The sequence below is a fragment of the Dendrobates tinctorius genome, unplaced genomic scaffold (genome assembly GCF_039654945.1).
Source record: "Dendrobates tinctorius isolate UK_male_01 unplaced genomic scaffold, ASM3965494v1 ptg000063l, whole genome shotgun sequence".
Taxonomy (NCBI): Eukaryota; Metazoa; Chordata; class Amphibia; order Anura; family Dendrobatidae; genus Dendrobates; species Dendrobates tinctorius.
In genome coordinates this window covers 23,526,250-23,552,029 of record NW_027361731.1, presented here as the reverse complement: position 1 = coordinate 23,552,029, position 25,780 = coordinate 23,526,250, and the positions used below count along the sequence as shown (strand labels likewise).

General features: G+C 46.7%; 1 pseudogene; it reads right to left on the bottom strand.

Annotated features, from left to right (window-relative positions):
- Nucleotides 1-817: 817 nt before the first annotated feature.
- On the bottom strand, nucleotides 818-24,376 carry LOC141094000 (E3 ubiquitin/ISG15 ligase TRIM25-like; annotated as a pseudogene).
- Between the last annotated feature and the right edge of the window lie 1,404 nt (nucleotides 24,377-25,780).

Genomic DNA, 25,780 nt, shown 5'->3' with positions numbered 1-25,780 from the left:
ATGCGTTTTTTTGGGTGCAAGTCAGATGCTCAAAAAATGCAACAGAGTGCATTTTGTGCGCCCGAGCGCACACTACAAAAAAACGCATGCGCATACAAATGCGTACAAACGCATGTGTATGCGCACCCATGTAAAGAATAGGAAAAAAACGCATGTTTTTTTTGCGCAAAAAAACGCAAGTGTGAAACCAGCATAAGAGATCAGATTTGTAGTCACTTCTCAAGAAGCTTCCTCTACCTGGTCGCAATACAGGTTAAGGTTAGGGTTAGAGGAAGGGTTACGATTAGAGGTAGGGTTAGTGCATGGAAAGTCCACGTTGGACCTACTCATGGAGCAGATATCTGTTGACTTCTCAGGAAGCTTCCTTTATTTACCAGGTGGCATTACAGGTTAGGGTTGGAGGTAGGGATAAAATTAGCGGTAGGGTTAGGGCTAGAGTCAGGGTTTGAACTTTGTCTCTCCTCGCTACTCCTCCGCTTCTCCCCTCTGCAAATCTCTTCACTGGCTCCCATTCCCTCAGCGTATCCAGTTCATGTTACTAACACTGACCTACAAGGCCACCTATAACCTGTCTCCCCCATATGTCTCTGAGCTAATCTCCCGATACCTTCCCTCACGTAATCTCCGGTCCTCCCAAGACCTCCTTCTCTCCTCCACACTTATTCGCTCCACACCCAACCACCTCCAAGACTTCTCCCGAATAGTCCCCATCCTTTGGAATTCTTTGCCCCAACACGTCCGACTATCAACCACATTCGGATCCTTCAGGCGGAACCTGAAAACCCACCTCTTCAGGAAAACCTACAGCCCGCAATGACCCCGCCACCTCCTCACCACTACCAGAGATATCACCTACCAACACCGGAACTGCTGTAGCCCTCCAACCTACTGTCTCCTTCCCCACCATCCTGTAGAATGTAAGCCTGAAAGGGCAGGGTCCTCTCCCCTCTGTACCAGTCTGTCATTGATAGTTTACTGTAAGTGATATCTGTAATCTGTATGTCACCCCTTCTCATGTACAGCACCATGGAATCAACGGTGCTATATAAATAATAATAAAAAGTATAGTCGACATTGTACCTGCTTATGGAGCAGATTTTTGGTGTCTTCTCAGGAAGCTTCCTCTACCTGCTGGCAATACAGGTTAGGGTTAGAGTTAGAGGAAGGGTTATGGTTAGAGGTAAGGGTTAGGGTTAGAGTCAGGGTTTGGACCTGCAGAGCATGTAAAGTCCACAGTGTACCTACTCATGGAGCAGATTCCTGATGATTATTGTAGCCTAATAGCTGATTCTTACAAAGGTGTTAACTCCACATAAGTAGAAAGCAACATGGAGAGCATCAGTGAACTCGGTAGTGAAGGTGTAGAGGTGTCTAATGGGGGAGCACAACTCGTAGAAGGACACCTGACCGCCATAATAATCCAGATAGATGCGGAATTTATGATGGGAAATGTTGCAACCTAACATGGTCTCCCTGTTGTCATACACCACCGAGTACTTATTATTATTGGATCTGCACAAGCACCAGGACTGGTCGTTATATCCCAAATATGAGCGATCTCCACTTCTCTCGATTGTAGAGTAAGAGACCCCCAGCCTCCATTCTCCGTGTTTGCTGGTCTCAACATCCCAGTAGTGTCTCTCAGAGCAAAAACTCTCAATACTTAAAACCTGGGAACAATTATGAAACCGGACTGGCAGTTCACCATGTCTTTAGTCTGGGACTTCCTTCCACCGGTTTTCACGCCTCACCGGAAAGCCTGACCCTACCTCATCATCAGCATAGTCACAGGAGTGGGTGGCTCTTCTGTCCTAGGAGGAAAGACCACCCAAATGAGGAGGACCTTCAATGAAGCCTCCACCCTAGTGCATCACAGAGTTGGAGGAAGTGAGGAGATGGAAGGAGGAGGGCTGAAGTGTCCACGCACTTTACACCCTGAACCTTCTCATGAATATGCTACACATATGGGACAACTTTGATGAAAAGCGTTACATATTTCAAACATCAACTCCTGAGTTCTTAATCTTAACTGGTTGTCCAGACTTAAGTCCTGTGGCTATAAAACAAGTGTGATTAGGAACTCTGCTTTCTGTTAACTGGAAAATTAGCATTATTATTATTATTATGCATTTATATAGCGCCATTTATTCCATGGCGCTTTACATGTGAAAAGGGAAAATATAGACAAGTGTAATATATACAAGAATAATAAACAAGTGTAAGACAAGGGACACACAAGTACATAAGGAGAGGGGACCCTGCCCGCGAGGGCTCACAGTCTACAGGGATGGGTGAGGATACAGTAGGAGAGGGTAGAGCAGGTCGTGCGGTGGTTCAGTAGACCGAGGATTATTGCAGGCTGTAGGCTTGACGTAACAGGTGGGTCTTCAGGTTCTTCTTGAAGGTTTCCGCTGATGGTGAGAATCTGATGTGTTGCGGCAGGGAGTTCCAGAGTATGGGGGAAGCACGGGAGAAGTCTTGTATGCGGTTGTGGGAAGAAGAGATAAGGGGGGAGTAGAGAAGGAGATCTTGAGATGATCGAAGGTTGCGTGCGGGTAGGTACCTAGAGACCATGTCACAGATGTATGGAGGAGACAGGTTGTGGATGGCATTACATTATTTGTGCCAGAAAAGGAAAGAAACGAGGGTGAACAGCCGCAAACAGAGCAAAATGCAAAAAGGGACACGATATGTGAATATACAAAATAAAAAAAAGGAAATATAGTAATAAAGATTACATAAAGCAACAAAAACACACAATAATAAATTAAATGAGATGCCGCCATCCATTTCGCTTATTTAATCCCTTTCTTGGGATACAATTGCTGCATTTATATTACAATATCGTTAAAAAAGGTCCATGACCACGTTTGTACTTTTCCAGATCGACCTCCTTGTCGGGGTTCACACTTATTTATTTTAGAGGAATTGTAAAGCTTGGCATTGCTAAACGAATTTTAAAAAAAAAGCTCGGCATTACAGTTCGAAAGGGGTGACGTTCCACCTGGAGCGCACATCACATACCTGGCTGGATCAGATGGAGAAACTCATGCATTATTTTTTTTGCACCTCTTTGTCTAGTTTTCTGCTGTTTAGTTGTTCTGTTCTTTTTTGACTAGCTTTACTGCTGTTTTTTCTTTATTTTTTTCTGCTGTTTTTTTGTCTAGGTTTTTCTCCGTTGTTTTCTCTAGTCTTTCTGCTTGTCTATTTTTGTCTGCTGCTTTTGTCTAGTTTTTCTCTAGTTTTTCTGCTGTTTTTTATCTATATTTCTGCTATTTTTTGTCTAGTTTCTCTCCTTTTTTCACTGGTTTTATTGCTTGAATTTGTCTAGGTTTTTCTCCTTTTTTGTTCTCTCTAGATTTTCTGCTGTATTTTGTCTAGTTTTTACCACTGTTTTTTTCTAGTTTTTCTGCTATTTTATGTCTAGTTTTTCTGCTGTTTCTTTAATTTGTTTATTTATTTTTTTTTGTAATCCAGAAGTTTACGGCCGATTTAATAGTTAAAACTCTTTTAAGAAGTGGCAAAACTTATGCTCCGGTTTACCTCCTTCTGGACTGATTTATTTTTCATTAGAAACGTTTATGTTGTGCGCGACAATTTAATTTAGTAGATCAGGAAACTTTTTGCTCTGGAAAGACAAACAAAAGGTCATTTTGCATTTTGAACCCACGTGAACCGGTTTTTAAAAATTCAGCGCAGAAAAACAGTAGCATATAGAGAGAGAAAAAAAGAAAAGTGGGACAGAGGGAAAGTCAGAAGTCCGAAGCTGTATTAAAAGACTCACATGAAGGGAGCAGAGAGAAGGGGGAAAGGGGATGTGCTGTTATGCATTTATAGGCCACTAGATGGGGCTGTCACTCTTTTTTAAAGTGAAATGTCATTTTAGATGTGGATTAATATTAACCCCTTGCTGACTCATGACAAAAATATATGTTAGAGTTGAGTACTGGAGGGTGAGGGGACTGAAATATGTAACTAGCCACTGTGCCCACCCTCCATAAAATTAAAGGGTGTATTTAGGTAAATATATGTCCATGCTTATTATTCTGGGATCAATTATTGATATATTTACCTTATGATCTTTTTTCTGTATGGCCTCTCCTTTTTTGTTTTTATGATTGTTAATTGTTCCAATAAAAGTTTGTGTTTTATAATGACTTGTTGTCCGTGGGAGTTTTCTTGTAGGTTTCATATATTACCTTCACATAGTACCAAATCATACCATATACAGGGGATAAATACTGCAACACTGTGACCAAACCAGATTGAGGCCGCCTATGCGGCATCAATAGTAAAAGATATTATTTTTTACATTCTAATTAAAAAAAAATATTGTTATTCTCACCTTCCGACGTCCCGCGCAGCCTTCCTGCCTCTCTCCACGCTCCCGGTCCCAGTAATCCTTTGCGACAATTACCACGATGACGCCTGTTCTCGCGGGATCGCGACAACGTCGCGCGAATGACTGCAAGACTTCGCGATCCCGCGAGAACGGACGTCATCACTCGCAAAGGCTTACTGGGACCAGAAGCGTGGAGAGAGGCGGGAAGGCTGCGCAGGACGTTGGAAGGTGAGAATAACAATATTTTTTATTTTAAATTCTATTTTTTACAGGGATATGGTACCCAAAGCCCGGAGGACAGTCTCTCCTCTCCTCCAGACCGTGGGTACCATCCGTAATTGTTCTGCTTACTTTTCGCATGGTGTGCACAGCCACATGCGGAAAGTAAGCAGAACAATGCATTCCTATGGGTGCGGGATCGCTGCGATTCCGCAAAATTAATGAGCATGCTGCGTTTTTTACCGCAAAGCGATTCCGCCGTGGTAAAAACCGCAGCATTAGCACAGCATTGCGGAATCCCATAGGAATGCATGGGATGCTTATTTTTCATGTTTTCTTGGCAAAATTGCACGGTTAAAACAGCCGCAGAAACGCAAAAAAAACGCCACGTGTGAACTCAGCCTTAATGCGGGACCGCAGTGTCTGCACAGTGCGTCCCACATATTGCAAACCGCAACTACATGTGATGACATATACAACAAAATCACTGCTACAGGTGAGTCTTTGTGAAATGAAATCTCAAAGACCTCACCAGTACTATTACATTTGATAGTTTTAGCCCCGCGATCCCACAGGTACAACATTTTTTAGAGGTGCATTTAAAAACTCTGGTTCCTTGAGAAACACCACATAAAATTTGGTCCGTACTTTTTTTTATGTTCTTTCCTTTTGAATCCAACTGTTTTTTTAATTTACTGGGGGCCATCAAATTTTTCAAAGTTTTCCCCCTTCTATATGTAATCTCTGGTTTATCAGGGAGATGTTTTCCCAAAACCTGGTCACACTTCAAGATATACCAATATTTTGAAAGCACAGTCCTTATGACTTTATTTCCCCTATTGAATGTTGTCACAAAATTCAATTTCCAGCGATCATCACTTTTTCTTTACCAATAGTCAAATTATCTCCCTTCCTATTTTTTCCTTTTAAACATTCCTCCTGTGTTTTTACCATTTATGACATTTTTTGGGTCTCTTTTTTCCTTAAATTTTATTTTTAGAATTTTAGACTGAGCTACATAATCAGATTCTCTAGGACAATTCTTTCTTATACTAAAAAATTGGCTGTGGGGTATATTAACCTTCCACTTCTTGTAATGTGCACTGTTGAAATCTAAAAAGACCTTTTCAAAGTGGGTTTTTGTAATAATTTTTTTTCCCCACTATGGCTGATTGTTTTTTCCTTCCGCGAGCAGGGTAGGTAGGCTGAGTACAAGCAGGGGTGCTGCAGCGGTTCCCCTTAATTGGGGCACCAAGGTGGTGAAAGAATCCGCCGTGGGCTATGGTTCCCGTATCCATGCGCACCTCTGCGAGTATGAGGACGCCTCAAGGAAGCTAAGCTCCCTCTGGGGGGAGTTGAGTGTAGCTAAGGAGAGGTCGGTCAGGGCCTCCGGCAATAAGAAGACCGAGCTATCCGCCATAGTCAGAAAGATAAAAAAATCCATACAAGACCTGGAAAGCCGGAGATGTGAGATCCTGGCCGGCAGCGGGCCCATCCGCGAAAAGCTGGAGAATGACGACCGGTTCAGAGCCATGACCGGTGGGGCTCCGGAGGCGCCACGGAGCTCCGGCCAGGCGGTGGAGGAAGATGAGGAAGAGGAATGCGAGGAGGAGGTTGTGCCATGCCCACCGCCTGGTGGCCTGATAAGAAATCTCCAGGAGTCGCATAGTGGGTTAGCCCCCGAGCAAGTGGCTCTCCCGTCAGATTCTGGCCCTTCAGAGGGCAGCGGGAGCGAGGGGGAGGATGAGGATGGTGGTAGTAGCAGTGAGGCGGGCTGCGTCGTCATGCAGCAGATCCGGCAGGCCGAGTCCCCGATCCGTTTTAACCAGCTGAGGTTCGGGGATGAGATCTGCGAAGACAAGGCAACCAGGAGGGGGACAAAGAGAAAGGCTAAGAAGAAGGTAAAGAAGAAATCATCTGTTGTGCAGAAATTTGTGTATGTCCCCCTCTCTGGGGTCCCACTGTGCGGCAACCGCTACCCACTCCGGCTCGGGCTCTGTTGTGGGTCCGCAGCAAGGGAGCGGGGAGATTACAGGCCATGACACGCAGGGCGCTGCCTCTGTTTGTGGTAACGGAGGGGGCAGTGATGTGTCTGATATGGAGCATGTTGCTGAGGGCGGCCCAGTGGGCAAGAGAGTGACAGCCGGGACCGCATCTCCGGCGGTGAGCGCTGGGGTGTCTGGGTCCCCCATTAATGGATATGTTAAAGCTGGAATGCTTCTGGGGACCCAGGCACCTAGTAAAGTGAAGGGGCCTGCGGCTCTGGCAGAGCCAGCTCAGAAAAAGAAAATGGTGGGGTCGGTTCCCCTGGCGGGGTCTGCGGTGAAGTCGGAACAGGGGGCCCCGCCGCTGGTGGATGCTGAGGCGGAGTGGCCTAGCCTGGGGCCGGCCGCCGGAGTTGCTGTGGCCAGGCTGTTTGTGGCCCAGGGTGTGATGGTGGGGGGCGCTGTGCTGGTACTGCCGGGGGGACCCCTGGAGGTGGACCTGGCTCCAGGTCGGCTGCGGGGGTCCCGGTGGGGCCGGTCTTGGTGGGCGTGGCCTCCTCGGCACCCGCTGCCCATGTGGGTGCGGCTTTGGGTGGCTATGCTGTGCAGCTGAAGGCTGGGGGCATGGCTTCCCAACCAAAGGAAAAAAAATGGTTTTGGTCAGCAAAGGTGCAGAGACTGCAGCAGACAGCAGCAAGGGCACTTGCTTGGCGGGGTCCCCTGAGTCTAGGGGCTTACCTAAGGTAGGGGCGTTGGCAACTACGCAGGATGGAGCTGGAGGCGGGACTGCTCCTGGCTTCCTCCCTGCCAGTGATGAAGGAAGCTCTGTGCAAGCTGTGGGTGCAGCGCTGCTAAAACCCTATGGCAGCACAATTCTTAAGGGGGCAACAGCACTGTGTATGCAGAACCCCCCAGCAGGGAAGATGCCACCAGTAGGTGGCGGTAGCAGTGGAGAAACAGCAAACCCTGAAAATACCCAAAAAGTGAGGCAAAATGATAGTGACCCCAGTGTGCATGTGAGTGAGAGTGGGGTGAGTGGGGTGACTAATGGAGTGGATGAGGAGGGTGTGGGTATGGAAGTGTCTGTGGTTGAGGATGCGAGTGGCAGTGTGTCTAAGGTGGCAAGTGTGAGTGCAGTGTCTGATTTTAGTGAGAGGAGGGGGGAGGGGGCTGGTCCATCTGCCCCCCCCCCCGGCTACCGGTCCTCCGAGTTATTCGGGGGTGGTGACTGGGGCCTCAGGGTCTAGTCGGGGGGTTTCCTCGCCTCTGGACCTCGGGGATAACGTCTTGCGGCGCCGTTTCCTAGAGGCCCTCAAAAAGGGAGAACAGACGATCGAAGTAGAGGGTAGAGAGGTGGACTTGGCCTTTTGGCTGGATAGGTACGGCCTGGCTGCCTTCCAAGATAAAAGGGAGGGGGAAACGGTTTTGTCCCTCCCGACAGCCGGGCAGGGGGGTGGCCAGGTGAATGTGGTCCGTCTTCTGTGGAGGGGCAGTGAAGTGTGCCCACCAAGGCGAGGGTTGTGGAGCTCCTTCTGAAGATGGACTTCAGGGCGACGGACATCTTTGCCCTGATTCATCCGTTTGGCACCACTTTCTTCGATGTCAGTTTTGTTCGGCCAGAGGGCTTAGAGCTTTTCTGGTCGAATTTTGAACTGGCAAAGGGGGAGCCCGGCAGGCGAGACTTTGCCGTACAGGCGGTGTCTCGCCAAAATAGTGTTCTGACAAGTAACGAGTCACTCTCTGGGGTCGACATCATGGCGTGGCTTTCCCGCTATGGGGAAGTCACGGACGTCCCTAAGAAAAATAGGGATGAGTTTGGCAGTTGAAGCAGTTGGAAACCACAGGAGTGAATTGCAGCAGCCGATGTGTGAACTTTGCCAACTTCTTCATTTCCGTATTTCAGCCTTGTGACCCAACTTTAAAATGCTGTAACGAAACAAAAAAAAACAAAATAAATCCAGATTGCTCATGAGACCATTCAACTAACTAAACAAAATATTGCATTGCAAAACAAGACCATGCAAAAAAGATTTCATGGGTGGGTCTTGAAGTTTTCAGGTGCCCCTCGTATAACCAGACTCCCAGACTCCATGATAGGGGAGGCCCCGGAGACCGGCTGACTTATGATAGCGTGGCCTTGAATAGCATAGTAAGCGAAGCTCACCTGGTGGATGTCCACATCCGGCACACCCCAGGTCACGGGGTTTCACCTTTTATAGGGGAAGCAGTAGGTCTAGGATAGATAGTTTTTTTTTTAAAGGAGGAAGCCGTGTCTTCTGCAGTGTCCGCTGTTGAGGTGGAGTTCTCCGATCACTGTTTAATTTTCTTTACTTTGAATGTTACAGAGACTCCCCGCATGGGGAGAGGCCTATGGAAGCTGAATTCGTCCCTTCTGGAAGAAGCGGAAGTAAGACAGTCCTTTGAGGAATTTCTTCAGAGCTAGGTACCTCTCTTGGGTCTTTGTAGCAGTAAGTCTGAGTGGTGGGAGATCTTCAAAAGAAGGGTCGCAAGGTTCTTCCGTCAGTTCTCGAGCCTCAGGGGCCTGAACAGGTACCGCCTGTATCGGCAGCTGGGGAGGAAACTCGAGCAGCTCATCTCGACTGGAGGGGACCGAGAGGAAATCTCCAGGGTGAAGACCTTGCTCAAGGGGTGCCAGTATCATAGGCACACATCCTTGGTTTTTGAGAGGGATTTCGGGAGGTACCGCTCGCCCGACCTTTACAGAAACTGCAGGTTGTCAGTGAATTGTAAGATGGTGACAGGACTGATCGACAGTACGGGGTCCCTGAACAGATCCAAATCAGGGATCCTGGAGGTGGTCAGATCCTTCTACTCGCACCTCTTGGGGAGGAGGGATCCTGATCGGGATGAGATGTCGGCTTTCCTGGCTGAAACCATCCCTGAGCTGGGGGATGACCCCTCTCTTCATGTTTTGGCAGAAGCAATCAGGGAAGAGGGAGTGAGACGGGCGATTGATGGGCTCCGGCTCAAAAAGTCGCCCGGTCCGGATGGCTTAACATCCGAGTTCTATAAGACTTTTAGGGACTCTTTGGTCCCCCTCTTGACTGAGGTGTTTAATGAGTGCCTCTTCTCGGACATTCTGCCCAGTTCAATGAGGAAGTCAGCCCTGATTATCCTGTCAAAGGGTAAAAACTCGTCCCGTATTGAGAATTGGCGTCCCATAGTGCTTCTCAATGCAGACCGAAAGGTTCTGGCAAAGGTGCTTTTTAATCGGTTGGTGAAGTTTGTGCCCCAACTCCTTTCGGGGGCCCAGCAATGCTCTGTTCCAGGCCGCAGCACATTTAGTGCTGTGCTCGGTGTCTGAGAGGCAGTGCAGCAGGGCAGGGCAGGTCACTGGAAGGGGTACTTGCTGTCCTTAGACCAGGCGAAGGCCTTTGACCAGGTTAACCATGATTACCTCTGGTCCGTCCTTCTGAGGTATGGTCTGCCTGGGAGGTTTGTTGATTGGTTGAGAGTTTTATACAATGGGGCAGAGACTTTTCCGCTCGTGAACGGTTGGGTCGGACACCCTTTTGAGGTGAGGACTGGTGTCCGCCAGGGCTGTCCTCTGAGCCCACTGTTATATGTGTTCACGATCGACCCCCTTTTAAAAAGGGTGGAGCGCAGACCGTTGATGGGAGTCGGGATGGACCAGGCGGAGCCAGAGGCCAACTTGAGGGTAGTGGCGTACGCTGACAATGTTTCCCTTTTTGTATCCTCGAGAGAGGAGACAGATTGGATGATGTCCTGAGGTTGAACGCTACTCGGTGGCAACCGGGTCCATGATCAACCGGGACAAGTGTGAGAGTCTCTGGCTGGGAGGGGGAGATCAAAGTTTTGATCTCCCGGACACCCTTCCAGGGCCTCAGGCCACAGCAAAAATATTAGGCATCAGTTTTGGCCGGGGGACTATCCCCAGCAAAACTGGGAGGGCAGACTTAAGATTGCCACCCAGAAGGTGGATCAGTGGAAGGGTTGGTCTTTGACCCTAAGGGAAAGGGTTAGTCTTGCCAAGGGTTATTTGCTTAATTTGCTAATATATCTGGGCAGCGCCTGCATCTTGCCAGAGCCTCTTTGGACACCGGGTCTACAGCCTGTTTTTCCAATTATTATGGGGAAATAGGCTGAACCTAGTCAAGAGGGAGGTCACGTACCGCACGAGGAGACTAGGAGGGTTGAGTATGGTCAACCCAGTGGTGTTTCTAGTAAACACCTTTCTTAAGGCAAACATCGCCAGCCTCTGGTTAGAGAGGGCTCTTCAGTGGGTATTCTCCTGTCGGGGGTGGTTTCGGCCTTTCTTCCAGGAATGAGAGACAGGAGGGCAGGTGAAGGCCCTTCGAACACCTCATGGGCATCTTCCAGCTTATGCTACCCAACTTACCCCGGTTCTGAAGGTGGTCCGTCGGTGGGGTCTGGGAGTGTGGGAGATCAGGATCATGTCGAGAAGTTTTCTTGACAACAGGGTCCTGTTGACCCACTTTCAGAAGCCCCTGGCACTCAGGGATTGCCCAAGCCGGGATCTGGAGGTGGGGCTTGGGTTATTGAACTCTAAGCGGATCCTCTTGAAGTTTTGAGACTTGGCTTGGGGCTGCTTCCATGGGAAGCTGTATGTGAGGGACAACCTGAAGTGCAGGAGCTCTGATGACCAGGATTGTCCCCACGAGGAGTGTGGCGGTATGCTTGAAAGCATGGAGCACTTCCTCCTTCGGTGTCCCTTTAATACAGAGGTCTACAACAGGGTGGGTGCTTCCACTGGCTGGCCCAGGCTGGCAGACCTTTCCTATGCGGAGTGGGTCTATGGGGCATTCAGGTCCCTTGGTGGCAGAGATCGGGGCACTGTTTTCTTAGTTAATTTAGTAACTAGGTTCTACACATGGAATGCACGGTGTCTAGTGTCTACTCAGCGGAAAGTCGTCCCCAGGGAAGAGGTGATTAGGAACATCCTGGGTGACCTGGCAAAAGTGCACTCGCTGGAGTTTAGGAGGCTGGGTGCAGGAAGGGCCTCTCTTCTATGGAGGGGTTTCTCTTTTAAAGTGCCCTAGGGAGAGTTAGGCTCTGTGTGCCTGTGATAGAGTTGAGTTAGTCTTTTTTATCTTTTTATCTTTATTTTGTAGGGTCAGATAGATGTGTAGGGACAGGGAGAGACAGATAGGGACAGTCTTTAGGGACAGGTAGTTAGTATTAGGTTGGTAGTGAGGGTCAGTGAGGGACAGGTAGGGGCAGGTAGGCAGAGATTGGGAGGGCTATAGGGACAGGTTTTTCTCTTTTGTGTTGTTAGGGAGGGTCAGGGTGATGTGCGGTAGATTAGGGTGAGAGCCTCTACGGTCTCCAGTTCCTGGTGGTGGGCTGTAACCCTCACTTATAGATTTTTGTTTTGTAATTGGTATCCCCGGGTATAGGGCTTGCAAGCATTGAATTTGGGCCTGTTCTTTGTTCATGGTTAAGGTGTGTAGTGGATATTATTGATATATATTGTTATTAATATGTTATGATAAGGCTGTATATATCTGTTGTATTGTGTACTGTAAGGCGTGTAGGGGGGATTTAGTTTAGGTTGGGTGGGGGGTTTCTTTGGGGGGTGGGGTTTTCCAGAATGGACGTCCTGTGGGATGCTAAGAAGATTTAAAAAAAGGCCATAAACTTTTATGGACCTTGATGTGTGAGAAAGGCCACAAACTCTCCTGGGACCTGGTGTGATAGGCCACAAACTATCGTGGGACCTGAAATGTGTGATAGGTCACAAACTCTCGTGGGACCTTTGGGGGAATGGTGGTGGCTTAGTTTAGGAGGAAAAAAATGAATAAATAAAAAATAAAAATATAAAATAAAAAAAATATGTATAAGAATACATAATTAAGTTTTTTTGGCCAGGTGGCCTATTTGCTTTCTTTAGGGCAGTTGGCCGGATTTTGGTTTTTCTAGGGGTGAATGTATGAGGGGAAAAAAGGTACATAGAAAGGGAAAAAGATATAGGTTGAGGTCTCTTCCCTTGCTGGGGGGTATTAATAAAATGGAGGATCATTTTGTTTGTATAAATCTGCTGGACATTGGACTTTTGGGGTTATATTTTATGGTTCGTCTGTAATTTTTGTTTGTAAGTTTTGTACTTTTATAATAAAAAAAGAGATACAGGATGTAACTCAGGATCAGTAATATAATGTATGTACACAGTGACTGCACCAGCAGAATAGTGAGTGCAGCTCTGAGGTATAATACAGGATGTAACTCAGGATCAGTAATGTAATGTATGTACACAGCGACTGCACCAGCAGAATAGTGAGTGCAGCTCTGGGGTATAATACAGGATATAACTCAGGATCAGTAATGTAATGTATGTACACAGGGACTGCACCAGCAGAATAGTGAGTGCAGCTCTGGGGTATAATACAGGAGGTAACTCAGGATCAGTAATGTAATGTATGTACACAGTGACTGCACCAGCAGAATAGTGAGTGCAGTTCTGGGATATAATACAGGATGTAACTCGGGATCAGTAATGTAATGTATGTACACAGTGACTGCACCAGCAGAATAGTGAGTGCAGCTCTGGAGTATAATACAGGATGTAACTCAGGATCAGTAATGTAATGTATGTACACAGGGACTGCACCAGCAGAATAGTGAGTGCAGCTCTGGAGTATAATACAGGATGTAACTCAGGATCAGTAATGTAATGTATGTACACAGGGACTGCACCAGCAGAATAGTGAGTGCAGCTCTGGGGTATAATACAGGAGGTAACTCAGGATCAGTAATGTGATGTATGTACACAGTGACTGCACCAGCAGAATAGTGAATGCAGCTCTGGAGTATAATACAGGATGTAACTCGGGATCAGTAATGTAATGTATGCACACAGTGACTGCACCAGCAGAATAGTGAGTGCAGCTCTGGAGTATAATACAGGATGTAACTCAGGATCAGTAATTTAATGTATGTACACAGTGACTGCACCAGCAGAATAGTGAGTGCAGCTCTAGGGTATAATACGGGAGGTAACTCAGGATCAGTAATGTGATGTATGTACACAGTGACTGCACCAGCAGAATAGTGAGTGCAGCTCTGGAGTATAATACAGGATGTAACTCAGGATCAGTAATGTAATGTATGTACACAGTGACTGCACCAGCAGAATAGTGAGTGCAGTTCTGGGATATAATACAGGATGTAACTCGGGATCAGTAATGTAATGTATGTACACAGTGACTGCACCAGCAGAATAGTGAGTGCAGCTCTGGAGTATAATACAGGATGTAACTCAGGATCAGTAATGTAATGTATGTACACAGGGACTGCACCAGCAGAATAGTGAGTGCAGTTCTGGAGTATAATACAGGAGGTAACTCAGGATCAGTAATGTAATGTATGTACACAGGGACTGCACCAGCAGAATAGTGAGTGCAGCTCTGGAGTATATTACAGGATGTAACTCAGGATCAGTAATGTAATGTATGTACACAGTGACTGCACCTGCAGAATACTGATTGCAGCTCTGGGGTATAACACAGGATGTAACTCAGGATCAGTATTGTAATGTATGTACACAGAGACTGCACCAGCAGAATAGTGAGTGCAGCTCTGGGGTATAATACAGGATGTAACTCAGGATCAGTAATGTATGTACACAGTGACTGCACCAGCAGAATAGTGAGTGCTGCTCTGGAGTATAATACAGGATGTAACTCAGGATCAGTAATGTAATGAATGTACACAGTGACTGCACCAGCAGAATAGTGAGTGCAGCTCTGGAGTATAATACAGGATGTAACTCAGGATCAGTAATGTAATGTATGTACACAGTGACTGCACCAGCAGAATAATGAGTGCAGCTCTGGGGTATAATACAGGATGTAACTCAGGATCAGTAATGTAATGTATGTACACAGTGACTGCACCAGCAGAATAGTGAGTGCAGCTCTGGGGTATAATACAGGATGTAACTCAGGATCAGTAATGTAAAGTACTGTATGTACACAGTGACTGCACCAGCAGAATAGTGAGTGCAGCTCTGGGGTATAATACAGGATGTAACTCGGGATCACTAATGTAATGTATGTACACAGTGACTGCTCCAGCAGAATAGTGAGGGCAGCTCTGGAGTATAATACAGGATGTAACTCAGGATCAGTAATGTATGTACACAGTGACTGCACCAGCAGAATAATGAGTGCAGCTCTGGGGTATAATCCAGGAGGTAACTCAGGATCAGTTATGTAATGTATGTACACAGTGACTGCACCAGCAGAATAGTGAGTGCAGCTCTGGGGTATAATAGAGGATGTAACTCAGGATCAGTAATGTAATGTATGTACACAGTGACTGCACAGCACAATAGTGAGTGCAGCTCTGGAGTATAATACAGGATGTAACTCAGGATCAGTAAAGTAATGTATGTACACAGTGACTGCACCAGCAGAATAGTGAGTGCAGCTCTGGAGTATAATACAGGATGTAGCTCAGGATCGATAATGTAATGTATGTACACAGTGACTGCACCAGCAGAATAGTGAGTGCAGCTCTGGAGTATAATACAGGATGTATCTCAGGATCAGTAATGTAATGTATGTACACAGTGACTGCACCAGCAGAATATTGAGTGCAGCTCTGGGTTATAATACAGGATGTAACTCGGGATCAGTAATGTAATGTATGTACACAGTGACTGCACCAGCAGAATAGTGAGTGCAGCTCTGGAGTATAATACAGGATGTAACTCAGGATCAGTAATGTATGTACACAGTGACTGCAGCAGCAGAATAGTGAGTGCAGCGCTGGGGTATAGTGAGTGAGTCACCGGAGGAGGAGAAAACAAAAATACAAGCTAAGTCCAGAAAACCGGAGAGGTTGGTAGCTATCGGATTGCAGACCCCCTGATCCTATACACCACAACTAACAGTAGCCGTGGGGGGTTCCTATGGTGCCCTAGACCCCTCGTCACAGCCGGAGAACTACATAAGCCTAAAGAAGGAAGGGGGGAATCTAAAATGCCCCAGAGCAGACCCCAAAGCAATAGACAGCCCCCAACATGTATTGTCGGTGAAAAACAGATGAAAACACAAACACAGACAGAAAGACAGGCTGAGCAAATGATGGGGCCCAACTAACTAGATAGGATAGGACAGAAAAGATGCTGGCTGCAATCCGTAAACAAACACTACCAAAAATGTCCCAACCGTCTGATAGGGAAAAAGGCCCTGAAGTCGCTAGACTTCAAAATCACTATATCAGCACTCAGGTATATTCTGAAAACAGAGCAAAGAGATCAACTGACCAGAGACAAAAATGGAATTCAGCCAGTCCCAACCAGGACTGGCTGAATACAAACACTAAGGAAACCAGACAAAATCTCATGGAATAATAGTAGGGCAAAAACTTAGCTTTTATTAGACAGGAACTAAGCTGGATGCAAGAGCTCAGAGCAGAAAGGATCACCAGCAGCCCTGCAGGGCGTCGGCTGCCTTATATCCACTCAGAAATTCCAGATGTCCAATCACACTCCGCCTGTTCAGATGACAGGTTCTTCCCATCCCAATCAATTTCACTACCTCTCTTCACCAACAGAGGGAGTTCATTAGACATCAAAGGTGAAGGGGATATTGAACTCACAACAGTACCTCCCCCTTGAGGAGGGGTCACCGAACCCTCATCCACGCCACCAGGGCGATCAGGATGGGCCCGATGAAAAGCACGAACCAACCTTTCGGCATGAATATCGGTTGCAGGGACCCAAGAATTATCCTCCTGGCCATAACCCTTCCATTTAACCAAATACTGGAGTCTCCGTCTAGCCAGACGAGAATCCAGTATCTTCTCAACCTCATATTCCACATTACCTTCAACCAATACAGGGTCAGGAGGTGCCACCACAGGAACTACTGGCTCAACAAACCTCTTTAACAGAGACTTATGAAACACGTTATGGATCTTGAATGTAACAGGAAGAGCCAATCGAAAAGAGACCGGATTAAGAATCTCCAAAATCTTGTAAGGTCCAATAAATCTAGGTTTAAACTTTGGAGAAGCCACCTTCATAGAGATATTCTTTGATGACAACCAAACCATATTACCCACCTTAAACCGGGGACCAATGGTCCTATGCCGGTTGTAAAACCGCTGGGCCTTTTCCTGGGAGAGAGACAACTTATCCACCACTTGGTCCCAAATCTGGTGCATTCTCTCCACCACAGTGTCAACACCTGGGCAGGCAGAAGACTCCACCTGCTCTGAAGAGAATCGAGGATGAAACCCAAAGTTACAAAAAAAAGGTGACATCAAAGTGGCAGAACTAGCTCTATTATTTAAAGCAAATTCGGCCAAGGGCAAAAATGAAACCCAATCATCCTGATCAGCAGAATTAAAACATCTCAAATACGACTCCAAAGTCTGGTTTGTTCTCTCCGTCTGCCCATTGGTCTGAGGGTGAAATGCAGAGGAGAAGAACAACTGAATTCCCAGCTTGGAACTGAAAGTCCTCCAAAATCTAGAAACAAACTGAACTCCTCTGTCAGATACAATGTTCTCAGGAATCCCGTGCAAGCGAACCACCTGTTGCAAAAACAAGGGCACCAACTCTGAGGAAGATGGCAACTTAGGGAGTGGTACAAGATGGACCAGCTTAGAGAATCTATCACAAATCACCCAAATAACAGTCATTCTCTGAGAGACAGGCATATCAGAGATAAAATCCATTGAAATCTGAGTCCATGGCCTCCTGGGCACCGGCAAAGGCATCAACAACCCGCTAGAGCGAGAACAAGGTTTAGACCGGGAGCAAGTCCCACAGGACTGCACAAAATTCTTGACATCACGAGACAAGGCGGGCCACCAAAAAGACCGACTCACCAAATCTCTAGTACCAAAAATACCTGGATGACCAGCCAATGCGGAGCAATGAACCTCAGACATCACTCTCTTCCTCCACTGGTCAGGAACATACAATTTTTCAATGGGACAATGCTCAGGTTTGTCCTCCTGAAACTCTTCCAGAACACATCTGAAATCGGGCGAGATGGCAGAAAGAACTACCCCCTCACCTAAGATGGTAGCAGGCTTTGTCAAAATAGGAGAATCAGCAAAGAAACTCCTAGAGAGGGCGTCTGCCTTGACATTCTTAGTGCCCGGAAGAAAAGAGACCACAAAATCAAAACGTGTGAAAAACAAGGCCCACCTAGCCTGTCTAGGATTCAAGCGTTTGGCCGACTCCAGGTAAATCAAATTCTTGTGGTCAGTAAGGACCACGACTTGATGTTTAGCTCCCTCCAACCAATGTCTACACTCTTCAAATGCCCATTTCATGGCTAACAGTTCCCGATTCCCCACATCATAGTTACGTTCGGATGGGGAGAACTTTCGGGAAAAGAAAGCACAGGGATTCATTATAGATGTTACAGGATCTTTTTGGGACAAAACAGCTCCTGCACCAATTTCAGAAGCGTCCACCTCTACATGAAACGGGAGTGAGACATCAGGTTGCCGCAAAACCGGAGCAGAAGTGAACCTTCGCTTCAGCTCCTGAAAAGAAGAAACAGCCTTCGGAGACCAATTCAGCACATCAGCACCCTTCTTAGTCAAATCAGTCAATGGTTTGGCAATACAAGAAAAATTAGCTATAAATTTACGATAAAAATTAGCAAAACCCAAAAACTTCTGGAGGGCCTTCAAAGAAGTGGGCTGAACCCAATCATAAATGGCCTGTACCTTGGCCGGGTCCATTTCAATAGTTGACGGAGACAAAATAAATCCTAAAAATGAAATCCTCTGTACACCAAAAAGGCATTTCGATCCCTTGACATACAGGGAATTCTCCCTCAAAATCCGGAACACAGTCCGAACATGTTCCACATGAGATTCCCAATCCTTGGAAAAGATCAAAATATCATCCAGATAGATGATCAAAAATTTATCCACAAAGTCTCGGAATATATCGTTCATGAAGCACTGGAAGACAGAAGGGGCATTAGTGAGCCCAAAAGGCATCACCAGGTACTCAAAATGTCCCTCCGGAGTATTAAACGCCGTCTTAGATTCATCCCCATGCTTAATGCGAATAAGATTATATGCCCCCCTGAGGTCAAGCTTGGTAAACCAGCAAGCACCTTTAACTCTGGAGAATAGGTCAGAAATCAGGGGTAACGGATACTGATATTTAACAGTAATTTTGTTGAGGGAACGATAGTCAATACAAGGCCTTAATGAACCATCTTTCTTGGCCACAATAAAAGCCCAGCACCTAAGGGTGAAGAGGATGGTCTAATATGACCCTTCTCCAATGACTCCTTAATATAGGATAGCATAGCCTCGTGCTCGGGTACAGATAAATTGAAAAGCCGACCCTTGGGAAATTTGCACCCCGGGTTCAGCTCAATAGCACAGTCATAACTCCTATGAGGCGGCAAAGACGCAGACTCATTCTCACTAAATACATCATAAAAATCAGCCAAATAGTCAGGAACATCATGCGACTGGGGAGAGGTGGAGAAAACAGGAGCGTCACTAAGGGCACACCGACAACCCCAACTCACCACAGACAAAGATTTCCAATCCAAAACTGGATTATGGATTTGCAACCAGGGAAACCCCAGAACAATGGTATCATGCAAATTATGCAGCACCAAAAATCTGCAATTTTCTTGATGGTCTGGGGCGACCCGCATTACCACCTGGGTCCAAAACTGAGGTTTATTCTTTGCCAAAGGAGTCGCATCAATACCCCTCAAAGGGATAGGCGTCCGCAGAGGTGTCATAGGAAACCCACAACATTTAGCAAAATCCAAGTCCATCAGGTTCAGAGCTGCTCTCGAATCCACAAAAGCCTTAGCGGAAAATGTGGACAGGGAGCAGATCAGAGTAATTGCCAGAAGAAACTTAGGTTGAACACCACCCACAGAAAACGTGTGTGAAAAACGTTTCTCTCGTTTAGGACAGACAGAAATAATATGCGAGGCATCTCCACAAAAAAAACACAGCTTATTACGCCTTCTGAACTCCTGAAGTTGCGCCCTAGACAAAACTCTATCACATTGCATAGGTTCAGACATTTCTTCAACAGGTGGCAACACCTCTCGTGCAGTTTTGCGTTCACGCAAATGCCGATCAACCTGAATGGCTAATGACATAGAATCGTCAAGACCAGAGGGAGCAGGAAATCCCACCATAGTATCTTTTACGGTTTCTGACAAACCCTTCCGAAAGAGAGCTGCCAAGGCACCATCATTCCAGGTAGTAAGGACCGCCCACTTTTCGAATTTTTGACAGTACAACTCTGCAGAATCCTGACCCTGGCTAAATGCCAACAGGGCCTTTTCAGCCTGATCAATAGCATTAGGTTCATCATACAACAACCCCAATGCCTGAAAAAAATGCGTTCACATCAGTCAGAATAGGATCATCAGGTTCCAAAGAAAACGCCCAATCTTGGGGATCGCCGCGCAGCAAAGAGATGACAATTTTAACCTGCTGCGCGGAGCTCCCCGATGAGTTAGGCTTCAAGGCAAAAAATAATTTACAATTATTCTTAAAATTCAGAAATTTAGACCGATCCCCAAAAAACACATCAGGAGTAGGGATCTTTGGTTCAGCAGCATGTGAATGAGCAAGATAGGCGGAAATTCCCCGCACTTCAGCAGCGAGCTGCTCCACACGATCAGACAATTGCTTAATCTCCATTGAGAAAAAATTCCCCCTACGACCTCAGAGAAGTAGAGGAAAAAATATACACCAAAAAAAATAAAAAATTCTGACACTTTTTTTTTTTTTTTTTTACACAATTCTTTCCTGCTATTGAGCACCCTAGAATCTGCGGTATGGCTGGTGATTCTTTTATGAAAGAGTCACAGGAGGAGGGGAACACAAAAATACAAGCTAAGTCCAGAAAACCGGAGAGGTTGGTAGCTATCGAATTGCAGACCCCTGATCCTATACACCACAACTAACAGTAGCCGTGGGAGGTTCCTACGGTGCCCTAGACCCCTCGTCACAGCCGGAGAACTACATAAGCCTAAAGATGGAAGGGGGAAATCTAAACTGCCCCAGAGCAGACCCCAAAGCAATAGACAGCCCCCAACATGTATTGTCGGTGAAAAACAGATGAAAACACAAACACAGACAGAAAGACAGGCTGAGCAAACAATGGGGTCCAACTAACTAGAAAGGATAGGACAGAAAAGATGCTGGCTGCAATCCACAAAAAACCCTACCAAAAATGTCCCAACCGTCTGATAGGGAAAAAGGCCCTGAAGTCGCTAGACTTCAAAATCACTATATCAGCACTCAGGTATATTCTGAAAACAGAGCAAAGAGATCAACTGATCAGAGACAAAAATGGAATTCAGCCAGTCCCAACCAGGACTGGATGAATACAAACACTAAGGAAACCAGACAAAATCTCATGGAATAATAGCAGGGCAAAAACTTAGCTTTTATTAGACAGGAACTAAGCTGGATGCAAGAGCTCAGAGCAGAAAGGATCACCAGCAGCCCTGCAGGGCGTCGGCTGCCTTATATCCACTCAGAAATTCCAGATGTCCAATCACACTCCGCCTGTTCAGATGACAGGTTCTTCCCATCCCAATCAATTTCACTACCTCTCTTCACCAACAGAGGGAGTTCATTAGACATCAAAGGTGAAGGGGAGATTGAACTCACAACAGTACACAGTGACTGCACCAGCAGAATAGTGAGTGCAGCTCTGGGGTATAATACAGGATGTAACTCAGGATCAGTAATGTATGTACACAGTGACTACACCAGCAGAATAGTGAGTGCAGCTCTGGAGTATAATACAGGATGTAGCTCAGGATCAGTAATGTAATATATGTACAGAGTGACTGCACCAGCAGAATAGTGAGTGCAGCACTGGAGTATAATACAGGATGTAACTCAGGATCAGTAATGTGATGTATGTACACAGTGACTGCACCAGCAGAATAGTGAGTGCAGCTCTGGAGTATAATACAGGATGTAACTCAGAATTAGTAATGTAATATATGTACACAGTGACTGCACCAGCAGAATAGCGAGTGCAGCTCTGGAGTATAAATCAGGATGTAACTCAGGATCAGTAATGTAATGTATGTACACAGTGACTGCACCAGCAGAATAGTGAGTGCAGCTCTGCGGTATAATACAGGATGTAACAGTATCAGTAATATAATGTATGTACACAGTGACTGCACCAGCAGAATAGTGAGTGCAGCTCTGGGGTATAATACAGGATGTAATTCAGGATCAGTAATGTAATGTATGTATTGTACACAGTGACTGCACCAGCAGAATAGTGAGTGCAGCTCTTGAACATAATACAGGAGGTAACTCAGGATCAGTAATGTGATGTATGTACACAGTGACTGCACCAGCAGAATAGTGAGTGCAGCTCTGGAGTATAATACAGGATGTAACTCAGGATCAGTAATGTAATGTATGTACACAGTGACTGCACCAGCAGAATAGTGAGTGCAGCTCTGGGATATAATACAGGATGTAACTCAGGATCAGTAATGTAATGTAATGTATGTACACAGTGACTGCACCAGCAGAATAGTGAGTGCAGCTCTGGGGTATAATACAGGATGTGACTCAGGATCAGTAATGTAATGTATGTACAGTGACTGCACCAGCAGAATAGTGAGTGCAGCTCTGGAGTATAATACAGGATGTAACTCAGGATCAGTAATGTGATTATGTACACAGTAACTGCACCAGCAGAATAGTGAGTGCAGCTCTGGAGTATAATACAGGATGTAGCTCAGGATCAGTAATGTGATGTATGTACACAGTGACTGCACCAGCAGAATAGTGAGACCAGCTCTGGAGTATAATACAGGATGTAACTCAGGATTAGTAATGTAATGTATGTACACAGTGACTGCACCAGCAGAATAGTGAGTGCAGCTCTGGGATATAATACAGGATGTAACTCAGGATCAGTAATGTAATGTATGTACACAGTGACTGCAGCAGCAGAATAGTGAGTGCAGCTCTGGGGTATAATACAGGATGTGACTCAGGATCAGTAATGTAATGTATGTACAGTGACTGCACCAGCAGAATAGTGAGTGCAGCTCTGGGTATACTACTCAGGATCTGTACAGGATAACTAATGTATAGTAAATCTGTAGTAGTAAAGTACACAGTACAATGAGTCTCAGGATTGGACTTTACTTCTCGTTTTTATTTTAGCGACACTAAATCTCAGAACTTATTTGAATGTTATTGTGGAATAATTGCCCCACACATAACAAGCAGCATGCAGAGGCTCGGAGAATTTGGCGGTGAAGGTGTACAGGTGTCTGATGGGGTCACCCAGGTCACAGATGGACAGGCGCCCGGCCTCGTACTCCAGATACATCATAAATCGCTTTGAATTAGGGACCTGGGGTAAATAGACCTTTTGGCCATTATGTATCACTGAGCATTGCTGCCTGTTCTTCTGTAAACACCAGGATTTGGGATTAAATCCAAGACACGACCCTTCTCCCATCCTGTCCATACTGGGGTAACACATTCCCACACTCCAGCACTCTGAACTGTCTACCTCCCACTCCAAGCAATAGTGTCTTGTAGAGAATGTCTTAGTGCTCAGCACCTGGGGGTAGGTCTGAAATCTCTCCGGTAGTGGTGGCCGATGGAATTGGTTTTGGTTCCACGAAATACTTTTAGTATCATCTGATATTTTTAAATGAACTTGGGCAGTATTCACATCAAGCACCATGTCCGAAACCTTCTCATCCATACCGAGCTTCACGCTAGACACAATGCTGGCTATGCCTGTGCGTATTGTCACCCACAGCAGCTCCTCATCCAGGCCACCAATATTTCGGACCTTTTCATCGTACGCTTGTTGTTGCTCGTTATCTGTCTTCTCAGTATCACAAAGGTCTTTTCGTCTGGATTCCTGTTCTTGTAAGACAAGTAGTGGATCGGTCGTGGTACAGACCTTCTCGATGTGAGACATCTTAAAGGACAGCTCGTCCTTCTTTGACTCCAATTGTTGGATCAGTTCGGAGACCGTGATTGAAACTTGCTCTTCGTTCTGGGAGATGACATTCAGGACCTTGTCCTCCAGGTCTTCTGTCTCCTGAGGTCTCTGAGCAGAGTACAGACTGTCTCCATCACTACAGTTGCCCTTCCATGTACTTCTCTCCTGCGTTCCTGCAGATTATGGACTTTGAGCTCGATCTCTGCTCTCTTTGCCAACATCTTTGTGAGGATAAGTTTGAGGGTCTCCTTTTTCTTGTTTGAGGCTTCAATCAACTGCTCCACCTTATGACCTTTGTGTTCTCCGGCCAGGCAGCAGGTGACACAGATGCAGGATGTGTCCTGGGTGCAGTAGTACTCCAGGATCTTCTTGTGCACGGAGCATTTTCTGCTCTGTAGGGAATTGCTGGGCTCAGATAAGACATGTTCTGGGGACCTGTTGTGGACCATCAGATGCTCCTCACAAAGGGAAGCTTCACAATGGAGACAGGACTTTACAGCAGCTATCGGGGAGTGCACACAATATGTGCAGAAGATCTCCTCAACCTTCTCTTTGGGCATGGACGAGACACATCACTCTGCAATGTTGCGGAGCGTTATGTTCCTGACCGGGTCAGGACGTTCTGGGAACTCTTCTCTGCATTCAGGACAGTTGTAAACTCCGACCCCCTCCTGTGATTGCATCACATGATCGATACACACCTGGCAGAAGTTGTGTCCACACCTCAGGGTGACAGGGTCCGTATAGATGTTCAGGCAGATGGAGCAGTTCATCTCGTCTCGAAGGATTGCAAAAGCCATGACCGAGAGCAGAAGGAAGTCCTGTGCGAAACGGAGGAAGCAAGGATAAAACTTGTTCTTCTTCAGGCAGGATAGTGATGTTTGCTGGAGGAACAGGAAGTAATTTCCTGAGAGTCCAACCAATGACACAGCTTAGATGTGGGGGAGGGTGGAGGTGGGTTTGGAAATCACTTCTGGGTTTGTTCTCATTGATGTCACAATTCACATGGCAACTTTCTACTAAAATGTTCTGTGAGGAAGATCCATGGTCAGACCAAAACCCTCCATGAAGTCTCAGGAACTGCTACAATGTGTCAGAGAGCAGAAATGTACCAGCGAATGTTTGTAAATTGTAAACAATGCAGCAAATGTTTACGTCTGAGGACATGTGGTCAGCGGACAGCAACCGGAAGATGCCAGGGTGACCAGACTCATAGAACTACTTATCAGCCATTACTGGGGAGGAGACTGTAGGACAGGAGACTACAATCTATTACTCCCCGTTATCAGCCATTACTGGGGGAGGAGACTGTAGGACAGGTGACTACAATCTATTACTCCCCGTTATCAGCCATTACTGGGGGAGGAGACTGTAGGACAGGAGACTACAATCTATTACTCCCCGTTATCAGCCATTACTGGGGGAGGAGACTGTAGGACAGGAGACTACAATCTATTACTCCCCGTTATCAGCCATTACTGGGGGAGGAGACTGTAGGACAGGAGACTACAATCTATTACTCCCCGTTATCAGCCATTACTGGGGGAGGAGACTGTAGGACAGGAGACTACAATCAGTCACACCCTGCTGAGAGCAGCACCTGTCTTGTGAGCTCCAGGACTTCCAGGAGGAGGCCCAGAGTCTGCCTCTCTTCTCCCCAGGGAGAGGCAGGCTTCCTGGGAGCCAGGCATGGCTTCCCAGGCTTCTGTTCCCCGGTCTGTGCCGGCGGGGGACAGAGAGCAGCAGCAACCGGCCCAGGAGGGCGTGAGGAGATCTGGTCGGATGAGAAAGACCGTACCCACCTACTCCAACCCCGAGACGGCTCATCGTCCGCCCAGAGAGGGAGACAGGGGCACCCCAGGCCCCAGGAAGAAGAGCCCAGCAACATCATGGGGCGAGATGACCTCCAGCGAGTCCACGAGCTCCTTTTCCTCCAGAGTGGTCGCCATGTTGAGAGAGTACGAGGACGCCGGCAAAGCACTGACCGGGCTGAAGGAGCAGCTGCGGGAGGCACGGATCCTGAACACCCGTGCCTCTAACAAGGAAAGACCCGCGACCTCCCAGAGGTTTAAAGCCCTCAGAGATGAGGTGGTCCGGTTAGTGCTCCTCCGGGAGGGGATTGAGAAAAGCGCAGGTCCCTTCCTGGAGAGGTTTAAGAACCAGCGGCGGTTCTCTGAAATGAAGGGGTTAAATACCTCGGGAGAACTGCCAGCCGGCGTCCTAAGCGAGGAGGAGGAGGACGATGAAGTCGTGGCTGGA